Source organism: Phyllostomus discolor, chromosome 3 (genome assembly GCF_004126475.2).
Source record: "Phyllostomus discolor isolate MPI-MPIP mPhyDis1 chromosome 3, mPhyDis1.pri.v3, whole genome shotgun sequence".
Taxonomy (NCBI): domain Eukaryota; kingdom Metazoa; phylum Chordata; class Mammalia; order Chiroptera; family Phyllostomidae; genus Phyllostomus; species Phyllostomus discolor.
The window spans coordinates 118,931,959-118,938,072 of NC_040905.2; the positions used below are offsets into that span (position 1 = coordinate 118,931,959).

Below are 6,114 nucleotides of genomic sequence, written 5' to 3' on the forward strand. Positions count from 1 at the left end.
TGCCTGTCTCACATATGCAACTGCGGACTTGGCCTGCAACCTAGCCATGTGCCCTTAGTGGGAATCAAACCAGAAACCTTTCAGTCTACAGGTCAGCACTCAATCCACTGAGCCACACCAGCCAAGGATGACTACAATCTATATAAGAAACCTAATTAATTGGTTTGATCAAGATATTCCCCCTGGTGCTCCCTCTTGTGGCAGGAAGAGTAACAGCTCCTCCTTCCATTTCCGCAGCTAGATACCCACCCCTTGCCTGTATCACCAGATCTCCAGGGACCACGCTGATACAGGTCACCACCATCCCTTCCCTCGATACAGGCCCCAAGCAACTAAAGACTAATGAAGTCAGAAATTGTCCCAGGACTCAGCACTTTGGTCTCAAATGAGCAGCCCTACTTCAAAATTCAGTCCACCTCAATTTAGTGAGATGGACTATATGCCATTGGAGGGTTTGTTGCTGAGAAACAGGGAATGATCTGGTTAGGGGTCTGGGGTATAGACTCTGTACCTCTGAAGAGAGTAGGTTGGGGGCTCTCGTGCAAAAACTGGACAGGTGTGGCTCAGTCTGGTGCAGCCTTAGGGTGTGAGGGAGGATTCCAGGAGAGGATAGGAGTGAGGCAAGAGTTTTTAGAAGTGTTTGGATTGTGTTCAGGAAGCTTTCTGGACCTCTGTGAGAAACATGGGGCATGATGCATGGTGGGACCTCAGATACTCATACCATAGCAGGTGTTAAACAGAAAACTTCACAACTGAAAGTTTTTCTGAAAGAAAGGTTTATTGAGCCATATGCTAGGCAGGAAAGGACCATGTCCTGGGTCATGAAGTCTAAACCACCAGCAGCAGGACTAGGTGGAAAAGAACAATGTGTCCTGGAGTTGATGAGCAATTTTTCCCCCAGGCTTTGGTACGTTTTATTAGAGCAAAACTTCCATGAAAGGTGGCTTTTATTTATAGACTTTAATGGGGGTGGGGACTGTCTAGCCTACATGGACACAAGTGAAGATAACCATAAGCCTATTTATGTATTTCTCATTTTCAATTGCATACAAAAATTTGTTTGCTTCACATTCATAAAAATCCCAATAATTAAATAACAAACAAACCCTCCCTTACCTATCCCTTAAGTAACTATAAAACAACTTCAGAAACACATACAATTTAGAATGGCTTAATCTACATTGAAATGTAATCCAGTAAGACTAAAAACTGAACATTATAGATGCTATACCAAATTGTAAAATACTCAAAGACCTTCAGGGTCCTTTGACTGATTCTCATCAATAACAGAATCTATTTTTTTAAAATGACTTCACTGTCACTTTTCTATACTAATTGTTTTTCTTTTACATTTTTATTTGTTGATTTATGAGAGAGAGAGGGGGAGATAGAGAAGCATTGATTTGTTGTTCCAACTTATTTATGCATCATGGTTGATTCTTGTATGTGTCTGGACCAGGGATCAAATCTGCAATCTTGGCGCATTGGGATGATGCTCTAACCAACTCTGCTACTGGACCAGCAGCCTGAAAACCCATTTTTGATGTAGTAAAAGAAATGTGTTCATCTCCAATTACAATTTCAAGCTCCTGTCAAGGGGAAGCCACAAAAGCATCGTCTTATTTGTAATTTCACTGTTATCAAGGAATTCTCTTCAGTTCTTTCAATACACTCTTGTGTACATAAACTACTTTTCTTTTTTTAAATATATTTTGATTATGTTATTATAGTTGTCCCAATTTTTACACCTTTGCCCACCTCCGCCTGGCATTGGGGACTGCTCGGTGTGGCTTTGGAGATTGTAGTCCTACAAGAGCATGCTCTGAAAGGGGCTGGCAAGTCTCCCTGGAAAACCAGGTCATACGCAGGTGGCAGGCATGACTCGATTCTAACACCGGGGGTCCTATGGGAATCAGGCCTAAAATGTACATTTTTGTCCTCTGAAGCCAGCTCTGCTCAGTGATAAGCCCTGTTAGTATAACCCAGATGCTTTAGTTCGAGGCATAAGGAGTGAAACTCCCGACTTCATGAAATATGTCTTTACAGCCATCTGGTGCCTGCATGTCTCGCAGACCACAACCTGAAAAGGTTTCTGTATTTCTTTAATTGTCATCTATAGACAGTGTTAGTTTTTTATGGTTATGGCTTTTTGGACATTGATTGATCAGCTATGCACGTGTGCTGTGTCCCCCTGCACTTCCCAACCCTAATAAAAGCTGTGTTGGAGAAGGGCTTGGGCATTCTCCACTAGAGGGAATTGCACTCCCTTTCCCACTGGAACACCAAGATTGTGTCCAGGATGACTTAGTTCTCATCCTCGGTGGCTGGGAGGAGCATGCTGCTGGATGGAGTTCCTCCTACAGCCTGGCACCCACCATCCTGCCAGCAATTCCCCCCACCTTTAGCTCTTGTCCATGGGTCATACATATAAGTTCTTTGGCTTCTCCATTTCCTATACTATTCTTAACATCCTTCTGTCTATTTTGTACCTACCAATTATGCTTCTTAATTTCTGCACCTTTACCCCCATTCTCCCCCTTTCCCCACCCAGCTGATAATCCTCCAAATGATCTCTGTTATCTGTGATTCTGTTCTTGTTCTGGTTGCTCGCTTAGTTTGTTTTTTTTAGATTCACTTGTGGATAGTTGTGATTTTTTTTTTTACCCTTTTAATGTTCACAGTTTTGATCTTATTTTTCTTAAACAAGCCCCTTTTACATTTCATATAATAAGGGCTTGGTGATGATGAACTCCTTTAACTTGGCCTTATCTGGGAAGCACTTTATCTGCCCTTCCATTCTAAATGATAGTTTTGCTGGATAGAGTGATCTTGGTTGTCGGTCCTTGCTTTTCATCACTTTGAATACTTCTTGCCATCCCTTCTTGCCGGCAAAGTTTCTTTTGAGAAATCAGCCGACAGTCTTATGGAAACTCCTTTGTAGGTAACTCTCTGCTTTTCTCTTGTGGCTTTTAAGATTCTCTCTTTATCTTTAACCTTTGGCATTTTAATTATGATGTGTATTGGTGTTGCCCTTTGGGTCCAAATTGTTTGGGACTCTCTGTGCTTCCTGAAATTGTATGTCTATTTCTTTTTACCAAATTAAGGAAGTTTTCTTTCATTGTTTGTTCAAATAAGTTTTCAATTTCTTCCTCTTCCTCTTCTCCTTCTGGCATCTCTATGATATGGATGTTGGTTGGTTTGAAGATGTCCCAGAGAGTCCTTATACTATCCTCATTTTTTGAATTCTTTTTCTTCTTGCTATTCTGGTTGAATGCTTATTTCTTCCTTATGATCCAAGTCCTTGATTTGAATCCCAGCTTCCTCTCCTCCACTAGTGGTTCCCCGTAGATTTTTCACTTTGTATAACCTTCATTTCTTCCTTTATGTTGTTACTGTACTCAGTGAGTTCTTTGAGCATCCTGATAGTTAGTGTTTTGACCTCTGCATCTGATAGGTTGGCTACCTCCATTTCATTTAGTTCTTTTTCTGTTTTTTCATTTGGCAACATTTCTTTGTCTCTTCAACTTGGCAGCATCCCTGTGGTTGTTTCTGTGTGTTAGGTAGAGCTGCTTTAACTCCCTGTCTTAGTAGTATGGCCTATTATAGAAAAGGCATCTGTAAATTCTGTGGGGTGGAGCCTTAGGTAATTTCCAGGGTGGGGCAACCCACCTTCCTGTGTTGTGGCTCTGTCTGTGGGGAGGGCTCAGAGAGGGGACAATGCTGCTGCCTGGCTTCTGGAGGTTTGCCTGGCACTTGCCCTGTTTCCAGTCACTTCATCCACTTCCCATATCTTGAAAATCTAGCAGTTTTGTTCACCGCCCCAACCCCCATTGGTTTTTACAGCCAGAAGTTATGTGAATTTATCTACCTGGTGCTGGAACCGTGGGCTGTGCTGTCTCAGGGCTGGGATTGCTTGCTCCCAAGGTATCCCTTTTAATCCCAAGGTATCTCTTCCAATTTTTACCTACCATACATAAATGTGGGACCATCTGTTCCACTGCTGCCACTGCCTCTCAGTGTCACACTGTGTCTCCACACCTCTCTGCCCATCTCTGGGACTCCTCCTCTCCTCACCATCTGGATGAATGTGGCTTCTTTAAATCTTTGGTTGTCAGACTTCCATACAGCTTGATTTTCTGATGGTCCTGGGTGTTACTTGTTTTAAGATCCAGTCATAAATCTTTCTGTGGTTGTGTGAGGTGAAGCATGTCTACTTACACCTTCACCTTGACCAGAAGTCTAAATCACTTCTCTGATCATGACACAATTTTTATAAGTGATGTTGTTGGCATATCTAACCTCTCCTATGGGGAGTGGAAAAAAATCATTCAATAACTGCAAAAACCGCATTGGCCAAAACTTGAACTCCAGAACTTGAACTCCAAAACTTTGTGCAAACTTATCCTTGTGCTCTACATTGTAGCACAGGTAGAAATTGCTGGCTATAGCCATTTTTGTTCCATGATGAGCACTTTTATACATTGTTTTTGGGAAGGAAGGTATAAGTTGTTTTGAAAGAATTTACACTAGCTACAGATAAAGGGGGTGCAAAAAAGTGAAAGGGAGCAGTTCCAGTATAGGTGCACAATCCATAATGAAGGAATATTTACGACTCTTGATTGGTTACAGGCAACAGCCTGAAAGTTCATGCATATTCATGTTGTGGTGTCTGTGGTGGGCTAATGCATGCCTGGAGCTTAATCCAAAGCTCTAACACACACCCAGGAATGTGACTAGTCTTTTGCTCATTGGCCCACAGCTATTAGCTGGTTAATTATTCTTGCCTCTTTCTTTTACTTTCCTGCTCACTGTAATTTAATTTAGTACATCTCAGAAACTTTTTCTTGTCTCAGATATTTCTCCTGTATCTTGTTTGCATTTTATGAATTCTAAACATCTCAGTGAGAGTGTGTATGAGGAGGGAAGCTGTAGTTAGCAAAACCCTTTCAGAATATCTATATCTATATCTATATCTTCTGAAATATATATATATATATTTTTTAATTCTCACCTGAGGATATGTTAATTGATTTTAAAGAGGGGTGAGGAGGGAGAGAGAAACAGAAAGAGACAGAGAGAGAGACAGAGAGAGAAGAAAAAAGAGAGAAAGAGAAACATCAATGGTTGCCCCCCTACATGCCCTGACCAGGGATTGAACTTGCAACCCAGGTATATGCCCTGGCAGGGGTAGAACCTTCAACTTTTTGGTGCATAGGATGACGCTCTAACCAACCAAGCCACCCGGGCAAATTATCTTAATAAAAATTATCTTTGAGATTATCTTAATGAAAAATATGTACACTGTCCTAACGGTGTGGTTCAATTGGTTGGAGTGTTGTCCTGTACACTGAAAGGTTGTGGGTTCAGTTCCTATTTAGGGCACATATCTAGGCTGCAAGAAGCAACTGATCAATATTTCTCTCCTACATAGATGTTTCTTTCCCTTTTTCTCTCCCTCCTTTTCCCTCTCTCTAAAAATAAGGATATTGAGAACTTCTGGCCAAGATGGAGGCAATAGGTAAATATGCTTTGCTTTCTTGTGCAACCAAAAGAAGGACAACAACAAATTTAAAAAAACAAACAAACAACTAGAACTGCCAGAAAACTGAGCTGTATGGAAGTCTGACAACCAAGGAGTTAAAGGAGAAATATTCATTGAGACTGGTAGGAGGGGTGGAGATGGGCAGCTGGAGTGGAGAGGATGCACTGCAAGGTGGTAGCTGGTGGACCAGGTTATCCCACATTTGTTTGCGGATAAACCAGGAGGAACAACTGGGGAGCAAGACAAACTATGCAACGCAGGCTTCCAATGCAGGGAAACTAAAGCCTTGAAACCTATGGCAATAAAAACCTATAGGGGTGCAGTGGTGGTAGAAACTCCAGGCCTCACAGAAGAGTTCACTGGAGAGACCCACAAGGTCCTAGAATGTACACAAACCCACCCACCTGGGAATCAGCCCCACAAGGGCCCAATTTCCTTGTGGGTAGTGGGGAAAGTGACTGAAAGTGGGCAAGAATCCAGCAACTAGCATTGCTCCCTCTCTGATCCCTCCCCCACATACAGCCCCACAAGATAAAGCCAAGTGGGTTACCCCACCTTGGTGAATATCTAAG

General features: G+C 42.1%; 1 pseudogene; it reads right to left on the reverse strand.

The window, feature by feature from the left end:
- Nucleotides 1-1,171: 1,171 nt before the first annotated feature.
- LOC114506292 lies at nt 1,172-4,452 on the reverse strand (annotated as a pseudogene).
- Between the last annotated feature and the right edge of the window lie 1,662 nt (nt 4,453-6,114).